We start from the raw sequence: 19,253 nt of genomic DNA on the forward strand, positions 1-19,253 counted from the left end.
TTCTTCATCCAGACACACGGAACAGCCATGGGGACCAACTTTGCACCCCAATATGCCAAAATTTTTATGCACAGGCTCGAACAAGATTTCTTCTCTATGCAGGATCTCCAACCAACATTGTACACCAGGTACATTGACAACATTTTCTTCCTCTGGACCCATGGCGAGGAGTCACTGATAAAACTACACAGTGACATCAAGTTTCATCCCACCATCAAACTCACCATGGACTACTCTTGACTATCTTTCTCATTCTTGGACACGTGCGTCTCCATCAAGGGTGGACACCTCAGCACCACACTCTATCGCAAACTCACAGACAACCTCACAATGCTACACTTTTCCAGCTTTCACCCAAAACATATTAAAACAGCCATTCCCTATGGACAAGCCCTACGCATACACCGGATCTGCTCAGATGAGGAGGAACATGACGGACACCTGGAAGTACTCAAGGATGCCCTCACAAGAACGGGGTCTGATGCTCAACTCATTGACCGCCAGTTCCGACGTGCCACAGCAAGGAACTGTAATGACCTCCTCAGGAGACAGACACGTGCTGCAAGTGACAGGGTATCCTTCGTTGTTCAGTACTTCCCAGGAGCTGAAAAATTACGCCATGTTCTTCGTGACCTGCAAACATTATCAATGAGGATGAGCACCTCACCAAGACCTTCCCCACACCTCCAGTACTTGCCTTTGAACAACCGCCAAACCTCAAAAAGATCATTGTTTGTAGCACACTGCCCGGCTCTCAGGACAACTCCATACAACCCTGTCACAGTAGGCACAGGAAGACGTGTCAGAGTGTGGACATAGATACCACTATTACGTGTGGGGACACCTCCCGCCTTGTACATGGCAGGTACTCATGTGACTCAGCCAACGTTGTCTATCTTATACGTTGCAGGCAAGGATGCCCGGAGGCATACACTGAGGAAACCTAGCAAAGGCTACAACAACGGATGAATGGGCACTGCACAACAATCAACAGACAGGAGGGTTCCCTCCCAGTTGGGGAACACTTCAGTGGGCCAGGACATTCAGCCTCGGACCTTCAGGTGACCATCCTCCAAGGAGGACTTCGGGACAGGCAGCAGAGAAAAGTGGCCGAGCAGAGGCTGATAGCTAAGTTCGGTACCCATAGGGAGGGCCTCAACAGGGACCTTGGGTTCATGTCACATTACAGGTGATCACCATTGCATTATATATACACACACAGATACTCCTACACACACACACACTCTCTCACACACACAGGCACTCCTATACCCACACTAGACAGACACATACACACAGACAGACAAAGACCCACATGCAAACATATATTTTGTGGGGTGAATTTGTACTTGCAGAGTTACATTGTACTTTGCTCAAACACTGCATGCATTCATGTGGAACTCTGAGCTCAAAAACTGTATGAATTTATGTTAAACTCTGTTATCTCACTTTTTAGATTAGAATCAATCTAAACATCATGGCATAGACAGAGCACACAGGGGGCCAACACCTTCAACATATTGTCTAGCTATCACCATTGTTAACAGCTAACCCGAGAATGCAACTTTAAAAAGAAAGGTTTTCTGATTTACACATGAAGAAAGTGAAACTATCACTGTATTCTAACAGATGAAAGGCTTAACAGATAATCAACTTTTCAATGTATAATTTCAGTTACATCACACTAAATTTTTGCTATAAATTCTGTGTTACAATCGAGCACTCCACTATCACCTGATGAAGGAGCGTCGCTCCGAAAGCTAGTGTGCTTCCAATTAAACCTGTTGGACTATAACCTGGTGTTGTGTGATTTTTAACTTTAGACTAATCCCTGTATGGCAAAATGTTTTGGCAAAGGTTACTGCTCAGCAACACAGGAAGGAACTCAGACTGAAATGCATAGGGCTCATTTGCAGCTCTCCATGTGATGGCTTTTCAATTATTGGAGTAATCAGTTAAATGATAATTCAAACTGAACCAAAAATCTTTCATTCTCTGGTTAGTTCAGTCATTCTGCCAATGCATGTACGTAATGAATTTAGATTAATAGTTCTAAAGTTTTTAAGTAAAGCAATATTGCCTTTCCAACAGACATTTCTTTTTATTTCAGAGAGGTACTTGAATGGTCAACTGTTTTGGCCAAAGGCATTCCTGGGATGTGGGAATGGGTGACTTTGATTCATGGTAGTAAGAGTGTCATTTGATAAATTATGTTTTTCTTCTCGAAAAACTTTTACTTTTATTGGCATTTGTCTCTCCTTCATTGTGAATGATTCATTATGAATGCAGTGATGGGCATCAAACCAAGTATTTGAATGGATTCATAATCTGTGGCCATGATTAGTCCATTATTATATTGCAGTTTGTTTCAGGAAGCTGATGCTGAACCATGGAAAAAAAATCTGCAATTAGCTAATGGTTTATAAGACTGTTATCATTTGTTATGTTGGAATGCTGGCAGTACCCTGTTCAATCGATGCCATAAAACTATGATCATCCATTAGCCAGTCACAGAAATGCAGATTTATTTTTTTCTATTGTGTTTTAAGTCATTGTTGACCAAGGATGTATTCTATCCAGGCATGGTCTAGTGAATAATATTGATTTTAAGTTATCAATTTAGTAAAGCCTGTCATGTAGCCATAATTATTATTGAATGAAATTGTTTATTAAGCTCAGCTTGGTATAAAGGTTTAACTGTCAGGAGGGAAAATAACAAGTAGATTTTAATTTTCATATTGTATGTGGAACATAGGCCTGTGCACTTTCTGAAACAGGTAATGCTGATAACAGACACAACAGATTAACAACTGACTTTAAAACATCCATGTCTTTTGTTAAGATTTATATTTTAAAGAAAATGAATTAGAAGTTTTTTGTACTGTAACAGAATCATAGAATGTTTGCAACATAGAAGGAGGACATTCAACTCATCAAGGGGGAGAAAGTGAGCACTGCAGATGCTGGAGATCAAAGTTGAGAGTATGGTGTTAGAAAAGCATAGCAGGTCGGGCAGCATCCGAGGAGCAGGAGAATCAACGTTTCATCTACAAGCTCTTCATCAGAAATGAGGCTTGTGGGCCTAGGGGCTGAGAGATAAATGGGAGGGGTTGGACCTGACAAGGGAATCGCAGAGGGAATGGTCTTTACAGAAGGCATATAGGGGTGGGGATGGAAATATATCCCTGGTGGTGGAATCTGTTGCAGGTGGCGGAAATGGAGGGGGATGATACAATGTATCCGGAGGTTGGTGGGGTGGAAAGTGAGGGCAAAGGTGTTTCTGTCCTTATTGCAGATGGAGGAATGGGCTTCAAGGGTGGAGGTGCGGGAAATGGATGAGATGCGATGGAGGACACTATCGACCATGTGAGAGGGGAAATTTTAGTCTTTGAAGAAGGAGGCCATCTGATGTGTTCTGTGGTCCTCGCAAGAGCAGATGCAGCGGCATTGGGAATAATTCAACTCATCAAGCTCATTTCCAAGTTTCTAAGAGAAACTTACTTAGACCCATTATCTGCCCCTTTGCTGTGAGCCAGCATTTATTCTCTTTTGTCACTTATCCAGTCACTTTTTGAAGCTCTCCAATCACCTCGACCCATTTCCCTGCCCAACTCTCTTTCTTGAAACCCTGCATTTCCCATGGCTAATTCATCTAGCCTGCACAAAATTCACAATTTACCACAGCCAATCCAGCACATCCTTGGACTGTGGGAGCACCAGAAGAAATCCATGCAGACACAGTGAGAATGTGCAAACTCCACACAGAGTGTTGTCTGGATCAGGAATTGAACCCAGGTCTCTTGCCCTGTGAGGCAGCAGTGCTGACCATGGAGCCACACTTGTTGCCCTACATGGCACAGCACAGAACAACAGATTTGCTTCTGTAAAAGACATGTGTGGGAATAAAAATGCACTTTATAAGAATCATTTATAGTTTCATGGTCTCTATTACTGAGAGTTACCTACAATTCCAGAATTGTTCGTAAATTTTAAATTCCAACAACACGGCAACTACTTAACGTGTCCACAGAACATCAAACAATGCTACCCTAACACCATTTTTCTATTTATGTCCTCTACAAGACATGTCGACCTTGTTATAACACTCGCAGGGAAATCTAAATTTGAACTTTCAGTCATTTTCTTTCACATTAAAGAGTTATAGAAAAAAATATTAAATTATATATGCCAATCTTTTCTGAAGTGAGAGCTCTAATCAGTTCTTGTCAGGAACTGGGAAGCCTGTGTATACCGAAATACCATGGGATATTAAATAGAGTGTGCATGCCTTTAATACAACAGGATCCCATGACGGAGAAGCCAGCCTAATTGACAGATTCAGATCCTTGTCAGCTGAGGAACATTACAGCAAAGATGGCAACCCTGGAGCTAGTAGATACCCTGCTGCTTGGGTAGGGATCACAAGGGAACAAGGTGGATACAGTGGCCGGTTTATTCCAATTGCCAGAAAGAGTCAGAGAGATGTACAGCATAGAAACAGACCCTTCGGTCCAACTTGCCCATGCCAACCAGATATCCTAACCTCATCTATTCCCATTTGTCAGCACTTGATCCATATCCCTCTAAACCCTTCCTATTCATACATCCATCCAGATGCCTCTTAAATGCTGTAATTGTACCAGCCTCCAACATTTCCTCTGATAGCTCATTCCTTATACACACAACCCTCTGTGTGAAAACAATTGCCCCTTAAGTCCCTTTTATATCTTTCCCAGCTCACCCTAAACCTATGGCCTCTAGTTCTGGACTCCACCAATCCAGGGAAAAGACCTTGTCCATTTATCCTATCCATGCCCCTCATGATTTTATAAATCTCTATAAGGTCATCCTTCAGCCTCCAACAGCCCAGCCTATTCAGCCTCTCCCTCTTGCCCAAATACTCTAACCCTGGCAACATCCTTGTAAATCTTTTCTGAACCATTCCAAGTTTCCTAATATCCTTCCAGTAGGAAGGAGACCAGATTTGCATGCAATATTCCAAAAGTGGCCTAACCCACAGGACCTTACCATTAAGTGTGTCAGCTCTGCTTTGATTTGCTTTTCCAAAATGCACCACCTCACATTTAGCTAAATTAAACTCCATCTGCCACTCCTCAGCCGATTGGCCCATCTAATCAAGATGCCAATCTGAGGTAACCTTCTTCACTGTCCATTATACCTTCAAGCTTGGTGTCATCTGCAAACTTACTAATTATATCTCCTATGTTCATATCAAATTATTTACATAAATGTTGAAACGTAGCTGACTCAGCACCGATCTTTGTGGCAATCCAATGGTCACAAGTCTCCACTCCGCTAGTCACAGGCCTCCAGTCTGAAAAGCAACTTTCTACCACCACCCTCTGTCTTCTACCTTCGAACCAGTTCTGCATCCAAATGGATAGTTCTCCCTGTATTCCATGAGATCTAACATTGCTAACCAGTCTTCCATTAGGAACCTTGTTAAATGCCATACTGAAGTCCATATAGATCATGTCCACCACTCTGCCCTCATCAATCTTCTTTGTTACTTCCTCAAAGAATTCAACAAAGTTTATGAGACATGATTTCCCATACTCAAAGCCATGTTGACAATCCCTAATCAGTTCTTGCCTTTCCAAATACATGTAAATCTTGTCCCTCAGGGTTCTTTCCAACAACCTGCCCATCACCAATATCAGGCTCACTGGTCTAAAATTCCCTGGTTTTTCTTTGCCACCTTTCTTAAATAGTGGCCCCACGTTAGCCAACCTCCAATCTTTCGGCAACTCACCTGCAACTATCGATGATACAAATATCTCAGCAAGGGGCCCAGCAATTATTTCCCACGTTTTCCACAGAGTTCTAGGGAACACCTGATCAGATCCTGGGGATTTATCCACCTTTATGTATTTCAAGCTATCCAGACCACCTCCTCTGTAATATGGACATTTTTCATGATATCACCATCTATTGCCCCACATTCTGTATCTTACATGTCCTTCTCCACAGTAAACACTGATGCAAAATACTCGTTTAGTATCTCCCACATCTCCTGCAGTTCCACACATAAGCTGCCTTGCTGATCTTTGAAAGGCCCTACTCTTTCTATAGTTACCTTTTGTCCTTAATGTATTTGTAAAAACCCTTTGGATTCTCCTTAACCCTATTTGCCAAAGCTATCTTTTGCCATCCTGATTTCCCTCTTAAGTATACTCCTTCTGCCTTTTTACTCTTCTAAGGATTCACTTGATCTATCCTGTCTATACCTGACATTTGCTTCATTCTTTTTCTTAACCACACCCTCAGTTTCTCTCAGCATCCAGCATTCCCTACATCCACCAGTCTTTCCTTTCACTCTGACAGGAATATACTATCTCTGGACACTCGTTATCTCATTTCTGAAGGCTTCCCATTTTCCAGCCATCCCTTTACCTGTGAACATTTGCCCCCAATCAGCTTTTGAAAGTCCTTGCCTAATACCATCAAAAATAGTCTTCCTCCAATTTAGAACTTCAACTTTTAAATCTGGTCCATCCTTTTCCATCACTATTTTAAAACTAATTGAATTATGATCACTGGCCCAAAAATGCTTTCCTACTGACACCTCAGTCACCTACCCAGCCTTATTTCCCAAGAGTAGGTCAAGTTTTATACTTTCTCGAGTAGGTACATCCATATTCTGAATCAGAAAATTTTCTTGAACACAATTAACAAGTTCCTCTCCATCTAAATCCTTAACACTATAGCAATCCCAGTCTATGTTTGGAAAGTTAAATTCCCCTACCATAACCACCCGATTATTCTTACAGATAACAGAAATCTTCTTACAAATTTGTTTGTCAACTTCCCGCTGACTATTAGGGGGTTTATAACAAAAATCCCAATAAGGTGATTATCCCTTTCTTATTTCTCAGTTCCACCCAAATAACTTCTCTGGATGTATTCCCAGGAATATCATCCCTAGGTACAGCTGTAATGTTATTCCTTATCAAAAATGCTGCTCCCTCTCCTCTCTTGCCTCCCTTTCTGTCCTTCCTGTAGCATTTATATCCTGGAATATTAAGCTGCCAGTCCTGTCCATTCCTGAGTCACGTTTCTGTAATTGCTAAGATATCCCAGTCCCATGTTCCTAACCATGCCCTGAGTCTTACCTTGTTCTCTGCTTTGTTCCTTCCTGCCATGATTGTTTGACTCTCTCCTTTTCCCAATTGTACCAGTCTCAGATTGATCTCTTTCCTAACTATCTCCCTGGATCCCAACTTCCTGCAGACAAAATCATCAGTAACATGGAAATGTGCAGGTCAGGTGAATTGGCCATGGTAAATTGCCTGTAGTGTTAGGTGAAGCTGTAAATGTATGGGTGGGTGACGGGTCGGTGTGGACTTGTTGGGCTGAAGGGCCTGTTTCCACACTGTAAGTAATCTAAAAAAAAGCACCAACTTTTTGCTTTAAAAAAAAGTGTTCTACTTTAATTCAGTATTATGATTTATATTTTTAAAATTTAACCAAAAGACAGATCTCAATAAAACATATAATCAAAAAAGTACACATTCTACTCACTACTTTAGATGTATAGCAAGATAATTGTTTCTGAGGCATAGATGGAGATTACTCATAGGAAAGTCCCCTTCCAATTCAGGTGCAATCCGTCCTTCTTATACAGATTACTTCTAACCCAGAAGAGATTCTAATGATCCAAAAATGTGAGCCTCTCCCTTGAGCCAGCTCCTCAGCCAAGCATTTTTTTGCTCTATCCTCCTATTCCTATTCTTACTAGCTCAGAGCACCGGGAATACTCCAAATATTACTATCCTCGAGGACTTCCGTTTTAAATTCCTGCCTAACTTTCTGTATTCTCCCTTCAGAATTTCGTCCTTTTTCCTTCCTATGTCAATAGTTCTAATCTGTACAATGACCTCCTGCTGGTTCCTCTCCCCCTTTGAGAACATTCTGCACCCTTTCTGAGACATCCTTGATCCTGGCACCAAGGAGGCAACGCACCATTCTTGTTTTTCGCTGCTAGCCACAGAAACATTTGTCTGTGCCTCAGATTAGACAGTCCCCTATCACATTGGAACCTAACGTGCCCCTCATTACAATAACGCCAGTCTCAATACCAGAAACTTAGCTGTTCGGTCTACATTTCCCTGAGAGTCCATCACCCCCTACATGTTCCAAAACAGCTTACTTGTTTGGGATAACCACAGGAGACTACTGCACATTCTGCCTACCCCTCCTATCTTTCCTGGAGTTAACCCATCTGCATGACTGTTTCTGCAGCTTTTCTTTCTATCTATAATTGCCAACCATCACACTCCCTAGGTCTTGGAAATTCCTCATTGCATCTAAGTGCCACTCCAATCAATCCATGCAATCCTTGCAACCAAAGACACTTCCTGCAGACAAAATCATCAGTAACATGGAAATTCTCCCTTAGCTCTCACATACAACAGAAAGAGCATTTCACTCTACTAAAAGCCATCTTTGCTCCTTCACAATCTACGGCACAATGGCACAGTGGTTAGCACTGCTGCCTCACAGCACCAGAAACCCAAGTTCAATTCCTGCCTCAGGCAACTGACTGTGTGGAGTTTGTACATTCTGTATGGGTGTGCTCTGATTTTCTCTCACAGTCCAAAGATGTGCAGGTCAGGTGAATTGGCCATGGTAAATTGCCTGTAGTGTTAGGTGAAGCGGTAAATGTATGGGTGGGTGACGGGTCGGTGTGGACTTGTTGGGCTGAAGGGCCAGTTTCCACACTGTAAGTAATCTAAAAAAAAGCACCAACTTTTTGCTTTAAAAAAAAGTGTTCTACTCTAATTCAGTATTATGATTTATATTTTTAAAATTTAACCAAGAGACAGATCTCAATAAAACATATAATCAAAAAAGTACACATTCTACTCACTACTTTAGATGTATAGCAAGATAATTGTTTCTGAGGCATAGATGGAGATTACTCATAGGAACACTGTGGAGTCCCCATTGTAGCAGACTCTGAAAGGGTATGCTCAGAAAATTGAGAATTCTACTGCAGTTGGAATCCTCCAAAATACCATTTCAACCATAGAATTAGATGGTCCTGCTTAAGTGAAGTAAAGAGTTACTCAAGGAAAGATAGACTATTAAATATCTAGTCTAACTTCTTAGTAACTGTTCAACTGACCATAACAATTTGCCTCATGCTATACCTTCCCTTTGATCCCTTACACCCATAATACCCTGACCCCACACTCCTTCTCACCTTGTAACCTGAACATCCTCCTCTGCGACCACTGGACACAACACAGTTTTTCTATATCCAAACCAAACAACCCCCCTGGAAGATGACCTCTGTTCCCCCACTCCAGACAATACCCTCAATTCCCCTTTTCTGACCCGTTTCCCCACTCTAGATCTGACTCACATTTTTCCACTTCAGACTCAAGTGCTCTCCCTCCACTCTGGATCCGAATCCCACTTCCTCAGCTTCGGAACCATCGGCCCCTTCTTCCCACTGTGGGCCTGACACTCTCGCCCCTGCACTGGATCCAACCTCATTCCCTCATCCCAGTGCAGTCCCACATTGTAAAAGGTTCCTGTGCAAAGTGAAGTTGAAAACAGAATCCAAGTACATACACTATTTATATATTTTACACCATATGTCACAGCATCCATTTGATGTCCCTGTAGCACTTCTGAAAATAAAAGCAACCACTTCATAAAAAAAGAAATCCACCTTCCACAACTGTATGAATATACTTTCTCATTGGTGGAAAAAAGTTCAAAAATATTAGAGATCCATAAAACGAACAAGGTAGACCAAGGCAACATTAATTATATTCTTTCGGACTTTATTTGAAACCAGCAAGCAGTAGTGAAATACAGCCACATAAAGGTGACATCTTTTATTGGGCTAACATTTTTTATGGCATACATAATGCTTTCAGTAAAATCTATTATTTATGATAAAATGGCTATCTAGACAGAGTGTTCAAGATTTAAGCCCAAGGGTTTAATAACCTACAGACAATATCTCAGAATGTCTCACTGAAGTAAAAGAACATTAGTGTTTGTCATATTAAAATGTGCATTAGCGTTATAGCCACTGATGTATAATTTCCTTAAAACAAAATTTCAGTTCCATCCAATGCAGTGAAAGAATTTTCCATCCTTATTTTATTCATATTTATTGTACCAAGGCAACTTTCTTAGGAAATAACTTTAGAACTAGCAATGTGTAACTTTCATATTTGAGCATCCATTCAAATTTAAATTTTCACGGTATATGGTGGTGTCATTAGTTACTGCTTGAGAACCTTTGATAGTGCCAGAAAGTGAAATATTTTCCTGGTGGTATCAGCCCTTACTTTCTTGGATCTGTTGACAGTATTAAGCTTTGCCAGGACTCGAAACTCACTCTGAAATATCCCATCAGTCTACCTCAGAAACAGGCTGAGAGCTTTACTTGTGACTCTCTCATTGTCATTTGTCATTTATCATACCATCTCTTCATCTGTTATGATTAAGCCATTGGCAATTTCATGCCTATGGATTTGCCTCTTCTGAGAATTAACCTAGCTATACAAATCATTCGCTTTGGGATTCAATCTTAAATCATATTTCTAGCAACAAGGGGAAAATACATATTTCAAACAATTTTCTTATTTCCTCTTGTAAACAGTACAAGTTAAAATTTATTTCTGCAAAATGAAATATCAAGCTTTTGTTGTTTCATGACTGATGAGCATTAAAGTCAGGATTAATTTTGGTTCAATGCTGTGGGTGTGATGACTGAGTATAGTACTCCGATATATTGTTTGCTTAATCATCTCCAGACAAGGTCCAAGTTTTCTGAGTCTCATGTCACTGATGAGCTAAGAGTCCAGATTGTGTGACTCAGGCAGTTCATAATGACATGCTGAGCAAAGGAAGGGGCCCATTCAGTCCTGGTCTGTCACTGAACTGACTGGCACTACAGACCTGAGCCATGGTCCTGGGAGGCAGTACTCAGGGAGCAGCAGCAAGCTGGGTTATTGTTGCATGAGAGCGGTAAGAAAAGCACTTTAAAAAAAACGAAGGAGCAAAACAAATTGCTTTGGAGAGCTGCTCACACCATACTCTTTAAAGTAAGGTTACGTCACTGCATGCTAAGGATTAATTGATCCATAAAAGAGCATTGGGAATTATACTGGATGTAACTAAAGATGACTTATAGCTGTTTCAGCCAAAGGGCAATCCTTTCATGGTGAGGTCTGCTCACAAACTGAATACTCCATCCCACATTTTAATCCTCAACCTTAGTCAAGTTAGTTAACTAGTTAACACATTATGGAATGGTAAAAATACAATATTGTACTTAACAACATCAAACAAGTGTCACACTCATGGTTTGATGACCTTCCCAAACAATGTTTGCTTCAGATTTAGAAGGCTGGCAGGACTGTTATCTTCATGTTGGTCTTTTTCTTGCAGGGTCTGTGAACCATTACATGTCATGATATTTCCCATTAGGTTCATCCCACTGAAGTATGAATAGATGATGTTTGTTCAGTGAGCTGGATTTCCAGGGGTTTTCCATATGACTGTCTCTGCTATATGAGCAATGAATGGCCATTGGCGTCTGTTGACCTTTGGAAGTTGTGGTTCCTTATCTGTAGCAATCGCTTTTGACCTATCTATTGCAACCTCTGTTCATGACAAAGTCTATTGTAGTGAGTAGTGCTGCTCTCGATAAGACTGCTCCTTGTTAGAAAGAGTTTTATAGTCCTTTGGGCTTAACGATGGAATCAACCTTGTTGGTAGGGTGGGAGTTGAGACTAAGCCCTGCAGTTTGAAGGTGCTTTAACACTGTAAGGACTTTCTGGTTATGACTTCAGATAACTTAGCCATGTATCAGTATGTCATCCATGTAGTATATGACCCTTTCCAAACCTTGCCAAAAAGTGGACATGGTGTGTTGGAAGCTATCTGAAGCTGAAGTGTTCCAAAATGTCAGTCTGTTGAAACAATACCTCACAAATGAGGTGCTTAAGGTAGTAAGCAGTCTTTATTGGTTATCAAATGGGATATTCCAAAGACTATTCTTGGCGTCATGTTGGTAAAGATTTAACTTTTAAAGTTTGATTAAATTCTTAGTGGCAGTAACTTGGGATGAATCTCCTTAGTTATTGCTTTGTTAAACTGTGTTAGGTCAATTGATATTCTGTTGGACTCATTCTGCTGGGTATGTTTGGGTAATCATACCTAAGCACTGCTCAGTTAGTTTCGGCACTTGGGAAATGACACTCATTTGACTATTCCTAAAGTTGTTTATGACCTTGATTCATTATGGGATGTGGAATCTTCCTGGCTATATAGAGGCATAATGGCTTAACATTTTCTTGAACATGAATCTGTATTCAGCATTGAGTTTGTGTCTTCCTGTGAAAAGGACCAGGACTAAGTGGCCCCCTTCCTCAGCTCAGCATGTCAACTCAGGATAACCCACTTAAAGAAACTTTATTCCTGTACTGGTGTAGTTCTTCAACCATTCTAAGGAGGTTGAAGCCAAAACTCTCTTTCTCAAGAGTGATTATGAATTATCAATGTATTCTCTACGAACTGACTGTCTTTATGTGTCATGATATTTCAAGCACCCTCTTTAAGACTGAGAGTATTCTGCTTGAACTACATAGCTCCAGAGGTGTTGGCTGTTTCAGACCTTATCTATGCAATCAGATAAGGCAGTGAAACTCACTCATGTATCAAGCTAAAGTTGATATTGACATAAATAAATTCAGTCAAATCTATTGCGATGGATTTCCTATTTCCCTTTGAAATGCTTCAAGTATCTTCTCCAATAGAGCTTTATTTTTCAAAAATAGTTATTGCCTTGGGAAGCCTCCATGCAACACCATGTGAGGGCATAACGTTCTGCTTAATTCCAAAGTATTTGAACTCTCAGGGGTGCCTTCAATAACACTTCATGATTTTTCTGGTATTCCCACAGATTACCTACTCACAGAGCGGATACAACAGATGCATTGATTAGCTTTCTTGTGACTTTACTCTTACTCAGAAGAAGGGCTCATGCCCAACACGTCGAGTCTCCTGCTCCTTGGATGCTGCCTGACCTGCTGCGCTTTTCTAGCAACACATTTTCAGCTCTTACTCAGAAGGCAATAGAGAAGAAGACAGGAATTACAAGAATTTCACCAAGAATTGCAACCTGTTACCTCTGTAACAGCTTCCAGAGAGAGAATTAGCTGGACAGGATCCACCAAAGAGACACAGGCTAATGGCGAGACCCATGATTGAGATGCTTTGCCATAGTTATCTGCAAATATCTGAGCAACCATGCCGCTGAAGATTAAGGATACCCAGCTCCATCATCTCAGCACTACTCTAATTTCTCAAGAAAAACATGAGCTTACAAAGATTAGGTGCCAATCCAATCCTGGTACCCATCAAGGTCACAGTTGCCCTTACTTTTTATGTCAGCAGTTCACATTAGGGAGCAATTGGATACCCTAGTCAAGCAGGTTGGATATCAGGATGCTCCAACATCGCTGCTTTCCCACAGGTACAAGGTGCTATTGATGCATCCACTCAAAACAACAAATGCTGGAGATTGTAGTGAGTCAGACAGCATCCATGGAGAGAGAGCAAGCTAACATTTCAAGTCTAGATGGCTCTTCATCAGAGTTGAAGTAAAGTGTGGAGGGGGGGGGCAGCATTTATGCTACCGTTGAGAGTTGTGTGGCAGTGGTAGGGTGTAGAGTGCTGGGGGAGAAAGGATGTTGATAGTTCAGATTAAATGATCGGAATGGGAGAATGGCATAACAATGGTGTGTCTACCTGCTAGACTGGAAAGACAAGACAGTCCCACTGCATGGGGAGATGGGAGGGGTAGGGGGAGCACGGTGCGGGGGGGGAAACATGGTGACAGAGAATGTAAGAAAGTGAAAAAAATGGGAGTTGGTTCACGATTTGAAGATGTTGAACTCAATATTAAGTCTAGAAAGCTGTAAAATATTTAGTCTGAAGATGAGATGTTGTTCCTCCTGTGACTCGCTGGAATGATAGTGGACATATGAGTCATCTAGATTTGAAACGTTAGCATGCTTTCACTCCATGGATGCTGTCTGACTCAGTCTGATCACCAGCATTTGTTGTTTTCAGTACAATTTCCAGCATCTGCAGTAATTTGCTCCTATACTGATACATCTACGTGGCTTTGACAGGGCTTTTTTGCCAAGTAGACATCTATTTGAACAGAAAGGATTACTCTTCATTCACATTCAAATAATTTATGATGTCAAAACCAAACTTTGGAGATCTGCACCAGATATCCAGGGAGCTACTATGACTTGTACATGCTAGAATACTCAGAGGTACCTGTTTCTTTTCACGGCTAACAACCCATAACAGAAAGTTTATTTGGAAACCAAAGGGTACTCCGTCCAAATGATATTCCTGACATCTGTAAAAATTGGCATATAGACGCAGAAAGATGATACAATGCTACTCACGTCACCACCAGAATGGAACAGGCCACTGGCCTCCTGAAGATGAGGCTTTGTTATTGGGACTGCTCCACTGGGCATTTGCAGAATAGCCCAGTCAAGATGTCCCAGATGTGTCCTTCACAAACTGAGCTGACGAAAGAGGGAATGCGCTGAGTCCAGGGGAAATGTGGGAGTGAGAGCAGTCCTCTGAGGGTGATGATGAGGCTGTGGATCAGGACAGTAATCAAGAAGGAGGTGGAAAAGTGTTTTGGAGAGCCTATGGAACTTGAGTTAGCCCTATAACCATCTACTTTCAGAATGATTGAGTTGGGGTTCAGATTCCAAAATGAAAACAAAGTACTCCATCAGCCGCTGACCTCAAATAAAAGTGGAAAACGTTGGAGAAACTCAGCAGGCCTAGCAGTATCTGCAGAGAAAAACTGAGATAAAATTTTGAATTTTCAGAACACAAAGGGGCTGGAAAATGATTTTTCTTTTTGCATTGTTGATAGCAAGCTATGAGGATGAAATGGATCAAATTCACAAGAGGGTCCAGGAGCAAAAGACAAAGCTAGTGTTAATGGTAAGTGCGGAGAATATAAAGAAGCAGAATAGGTGTTCTGGTAGGTGTGAATAATAGAACACTTCGCTGAGAGCTACCTTATGCAAGCAAGACAATTGGGAGTGTGTGGACGTGGAGCGGGGGTTGGACATAGCACTGTGGAGAAGGGGGTGCAGTCAAAATGGAGGATGTGTTTATGCATTGAAGTTGTTGAACTCATTGTAAAGTGCTCAGTGGAAATTGAAAAGCATCCAATTTACATCTACTCAAATTATAATATATTTCTGTAATACTACAACAGACATTGTAAATTTACAAGTGAAAATATATTGCACAATTGATGACTTGTTTACAGTGATGTAGCATCTGTGCCATCTATGTGCACTCAATATTTTTTCTTCTCCCTCTCCCTTCCATTAGATCTAAGTAGAGGTCATCTTTTGAAGCTGGGATGAAGGGGGATAGCTCTCTGGCCATGTGAGTTTGGAATAATGGAATGGTTGTGCCCTTGCATCTCTAGACTGAGAGGACCATAGAGCTACTGCAAATCTCCTGCCCAGAAGCAGGCTCACAATGCTATGTATGCATTACAGCAAGGTTCAGCATCAGGGGGGCATTGAAATGGCAAGGCATTTTTGAATTATCCTGAGATGAAACTTCGGGGTTGCTGTACCTTTGTTCCTTCTTTATGTGGGTGCCTGCTAGCACTAGCCTGTCTCCCAGAGAGGAGGGGGAACCTGGAAGGAGAGGTTGACTTGTTTCTTCCTCCTCTCTCCTTGCCATGGATGCTGATCACCTTTGGCTAAGGCAATGGATTGCAGATCTCAATGCATTTCCAGCAGCCACTGAACATTCTGACCGCTGGACCTGGGTCTCCATACAGTTGCTACCTTATCCATGTAGACATCCAGACCCTCAGATGCCTGAGCCATTACAATATGGAGAACACTGGGAGTTCTTTCCTCCTCAATTCCTGCCTAGCATGCCTCTGGGATATCTTTCTGATGATCTTGTGCCTGACTCTGCAGGTAGATCAAGTCATTTATGGTTAAGAACAGGAGCAGAGATTTTGCATGAAGTTGAGCAGGAATCTGGTGCCTAGCAGGGAGAAAGAGAGCTTGCAGATGCTTGAGATCAGAGTCAAAAAAGTACAGTGCTGGAAAAGCACAGCAGGTCAGGCAGCATCCGAGGAACAGGAGAATCAACGTTTCGAGTATAAACTATGAGCTTATGTGCTTTTCCAGCATCTGGTGATTAGCAGTCCCTTTAGTGCCAGAAATCTTGTGCATTTCTTCCATGACCAACTGCCAAGATAAGTCAATAAAGTGTTTACCAGATTATGCCCCGAGTTTAATCTAGAAAGAGCACCCATCGAAGTAAAAGTCCCGATGATAGAGCAGCCTGCAGTGAAAGTCTTAGCAGCGAAGTTTCAGGCGGTTCACTAGACTTTCTCCTCAAAGATGGAGCTGGATTTGAAGGACACAGGCTGTGGTCCCTTCCCACTAGAGGTTCCCTCGCTGCTGATACTGCCTGGAAAAGAGAAGCAAGGGAATTAATTGTAGGAGATAGATAAAACCTTGTGCAGAAGATGAGCTAGCATTGGTGGTAGTTGGAGAGAAGCGTAGCACAATAGAGCTTTGTTGAATCGGTTGTTCAGTGGTGGCACATCATTAGCACATGTCAGTCCTCTTCGCTTCTTGGCCAATTCTCTGTCTTCACCTCATGGGGAATGAGCAACCTGATGCTCACCATACTCTCACCTCTTGTGGCCCAATTATGGGCCAGTTTTTTCCTGCAATTGACAAAAGGAGGGATTGAAAACATGCATGAGCAGTCGAGTGGAGAGGTTTCCCCACGAAGTGCACAGGAATGGCAAAGGTCAGAAAGATTTAGTAATTACAGTCAGCATCTGAATGCACTTAAACTAGCGTCAGTTTCCACCTGCACTCTGAGGTGCAAAGGTGGCCCTCGAACGAACATAATGCATGTGATGCGGAGAGTTGTAGGCTTTCAGCCTGGGTGGGATGTAGTGTGCAGTTGTTAGAGTAATGAGCTGTGAGTGTGATGTGCCAAGAAGAAGATGGTGCCATTTACCCTTGCAAATTAAAGGACGTCATTCTCCTCTCTGCACTGCTGAGCAACCCTTTTGACAGTGGAGATAGCATTTAACAATACTGTTATATCTGGTGGAGTGGCCTCTTGTTGAGATCAGCAAGGAAGAGAACGGAACTTGGTCCGTTACCCAGAACCTTGCCATCTTTTTCCAGGAAGTGTGGAGTCACCATGCCTTTTTTATTTCTTGAACATGTCCTGACAGTTTAAGGAGCAAGGATCACAGTCTGAGGGGTTGTTGTTGGTTTGTAGCATCTGAAAGAGCTGCACTTTATAAAGAGTGCCAGAGCCTTGCATGGCACAAGGCCTGGGAACTGGCAAGAACTTCTGTCTCAATGCCGCAAGATTCACAAAGTAATATGAGGTAAAAACAATAACTGCAGATGCTGGAAACCAGATTCTGGATCAGTGGTGCTGGAAGAGCACAGCAATTCAGGCAGCATCCAATGAGCAGCGAAATCACAAAGTAATATGTCCAACATTTTGCTGGCATTGTTAATGAGGTGAAAAGAATAACCTTGTGCAAGAAAACTCATCCTGGATCATGGCAGAAATTATCGCATGGGTGGCACAGTGGCTCGGTGGTTAGCTCTGCAGCCTCACAGTGTTCGATTCCAGTCTTTGGCATCTGTCTGTGTGGAGTTTGCACATTCTCCCCGTGTCTGCATGGGTTTTCTCCGGGTGCTCCGGTTTCCTTCCACAATCCAAAGATGTGCAGGTCAGGTGAATTGGCCATGTTAAATTGCCTATAGCGTTAAGTGCATTAGTCAGAGGGAAATGGGTCTGGGTGGGTTGTTCTTCGGAGGGTCAGTGTGGACTTGTTGGGCCAAAGGGCCTGTTTCCACACTGTAGGTAATCTAATCTCAAATTAATTCACCACCAACCTCTAATGGGAAATTTCCAGCATAACTGTAGAACGTGTTGGCTGTTTCTACAAGTTTTTCTCTGACTACCTTTGCACCTCAGAGTGCAGATGCTGACTGAGTCTAGTTTAAGTGCAGGGTAAAAACAATGACTGCAGGTGCTGAAAACCAGACTCTAGATTAGAATGGTGCTGGAAAAGCACAGCAGTTCAGGCAGCATCCGAGAAGCAGTAAAATCGATGTTTTAGGCAAAAGTCGATTTTACTGCTCCTCGGATGCTGCCTGAACTGCTGTGCTTTTCCAGCACCATTCTAATCTAGACTCTAGTTTAAGTGCATTCAGTTGCTGACTGGTCAGTTGAGTCTTTCTTAAAATGGCACTGCTGTTAAACTGGTAATTCACTTCTCTGCAAAAGCAAAAGAAAACTTCTCTCATTCCTTTTAGGACCTTCTGGGTTTATTCCTCTTCTGGTCGGTAGTCACCACTGCTGTCATGTGATAACAGTGATGAGTTGGTCACAGTAGCCACCACTTCATAATATGACGTGATGCCCATGTACCAACCACTTGTGTTGCGCTAGAATGTTGCTATCTCACCTACGTACTATGTCAGGTTAAAGGCATACCAGTAATCCATAGTGGAACACAAAAAGATTTCAGCAAAGAGTTGCTTGTCTTATAATGATGCAGTTCATTATGCCTCTAACCCTTTATAGATTATGTGAATTCCTAAGCATATTCACTATTACTAACGTGAAGTAAGTCAAACATTTGTGCAATCATCGACAGGACACACCACAGTCCAACAGCTACTTGTTCCATCTGCCTGATGTTCGATCCAGTAGCCGTGCTATGAGTCAGAGTACGTGGAGATTCAGTTTAACTCATAGATTAACCTTTCACCTCCAATACCTCGCACAACTGGAGCAGTGACACCTTTGTATCACTTCATGGCTTTAGCAAAAAATGATGGATGTTTCAGACAATAAATAAAAACACTGACCTCCTCTCCAGTTCCACTCCAGGCTCAGTGAACGTGGATTTCACAAGACCTTTTTGCTTTGTGATTTCACTTTATACGCTTTCAAAAAACAGGAACTACAAAGGAAAAATTGCAGATATGTGAACTGCTGAGAGAGGGCCCAGAAGATTTGTCTCGCCTCTTAAAAGGATTGCAGCTGATATTGTGTTCAGTGGAAGTGTGGAAGGAAGTCATTTCTGGAGTTACCTTTGATCTTTTTCTACACATCATAATTAGAATTCCGCA

Source organism: Chiloscyllium plagiosum, chromosome 32 (assembly GCF_004010195.1).
Source record: "Chiloscyllium plagiosum isolate BGI_BamShark_2017 chromosome 32, ASM401019v2, whole genome shotgun sequence".
NCBI classification, from domain to species: Eukaryota; Metazoa; Chordata; class Chondrichthyes; order Orectolobiformes; family Hemiscylliidae; genus Chiloscyllium; species Chiloscyllium plagiosum.